Source organism: Lithobates pipiens, unplaced genomic scaffold, assembly GCF_037356315.1.
Source record: "Lithobates pipiens isolate NorthernLeopardFrog02 unplaced genomic scaffold, aLitPip1_a1.2 Scaffold_16, whole genome shotgun sequence".
NCBI classification, from domain to species: Eukaryota; Metazoa; Chordata; class Amphibia; order Anura; family Ranidae; genus Lithobates; species Lithobates pipiens.
This window is the reverse complement of record NW_027507748.1, coordinates 269,928,415-269,930,232: the sequence shown is the minus strand read 5'-3', so window position 1 is coordinate 269,930,232 and position 1,818 is coordinate 269,928,415.

Below are 1,818 nucleotides of genomic sequence, written 5' to 3'. Positions count from 1 at the left end.
CACCTGCACTAAGGGCAAATGGATTCCAGGAAGTAAATGCTACATGAATCATCTTACTCAAGGTGGCCATAGCTAGAAATGATAGGGTTTATTGTAAGTGATTTTTCAGCAAAATAAAGCATGGAGACATGCATGGATGGGGGGGGGGGGGGGGGGAGTTTGGTTTGATTATTAAAAATAATTAAAATTGAATTTTTGGTTTGTGGTTCTCAGATACAGTGTAGTCAATCAGAGGAAGCCTTTTATTCATTGATACTCGATTTTTTTCCGCAGCAGACGGGAAGTCCCCATACTGCTGTCAGAACGCAGTGCATAATGTATACAGCTGATGGTTACAGAATTTGTAGAACATGTTCTAGCTTCCCCCTCAGTGTGACATAGAGCAGGGAATCTTTTCTCCCTGAACCCGCCCACACAACCGCATCATTCATTTACAGTTTCCTGTGTACTACAAGTGAGGGCGCTAAGGAGGGCTCTTGCAGTTAATTCACAAGCCCTGCAGCTTTCAGACAGCCCATATGAAGGTATGGGTAGAAAGTTGCATGGCTTGTCAGCAGAAGCCTGATATTGCATCCCTGATCCCTGATCCATGATCTTGGGTGCAATGCTTTCCATGCTCCTGCATTTTAAAAAAAAAATACACAATTTGTTTTTCTGCAAAAATATTTGCACTTATAATTTTTTTTCCTGGAAAGATGAAATTATCCTATAATATGGCTTATACAGTATTGACAGCAGACGCATCTATTAGTAAAGGAAATAGATTGTTTGTGCCAGATAGCTGTTTAAAGTAAAAGTACATGTTATGCTTTAAAACAAGCGAATTATACAATGGTGTACCCAGAAAGTAGTGCAGTTCACATTTCCAATAAAAGTAATTTTCTTATCAACTCTTCGTTACATGTACATGCTGAATTTCCCAGTAGATGCATGGAGACACCAGGCCAAGGATGCGCAACATTTTTAAAAGAGGGAAAATACAATGATTTGCACCTTTCAAACTTCACTTTTAAGCGAAAGGAAACCCTTTTGCTAATTATCTAGTTGCATGCTGTATTTACAGAGCGCTCCCATGCATAGCTCAAAATCACTGCTTGCATTGTTCTTTGGAAAGCTTTTCCAAAATTGTTTAGACCCTACAGTTGTGGGTATTTCCTGTTCTCATTGCAGCTCTATACTGATTACTTCAGTACTACACAGCTTCTGCAGTGAGAAATTCTAAGGCTAACGAGATCCATGGTCAGGATCTTTCTTCATTTTTGTCTTTTGTGTAGGTATGATACACTTGATGAAGCATTTATACAGCTTATAAAAGCTAATTTTGAGCTCACTGTGTTCCTACTTTGTCTTTGCCAATTCCGTTAATGTAAAAACAATAGTATTATGATTGTTTTATAGCAATGGAATATTTCTTTACTTTTACCTTTACAATCAAAGACCTGGAAAACCTATTCAAACATGTTAGGTCTATGTGCTGAAGAACTAATCTATAAACAGTCAGTATAAAACTGGCCACACGTTGCAAGCTCATTTAGATTTGCCAACAAAGATACATTTTTGCTAGAAAAAAAATATTTTAAGCAACAGACAGCATGGATTCATGAAAGACAGAAGTTGTCAGACAAATCTGATTTCTTTTTATGAGGAGGTAAGCAAAACCTTAGACAAAGGAGTAGCTGTGGATGTGGTATACTTAGATTTTGTAAAAGCATTTGACACAGTTCCCCACACACAGCTAATGTTTAAGGTAAAGTCTACAGGCTTGGAAAAATCAGTTTGTAAATGGCTAGAAAACTGTCTAAAAGACCATATTCTGAG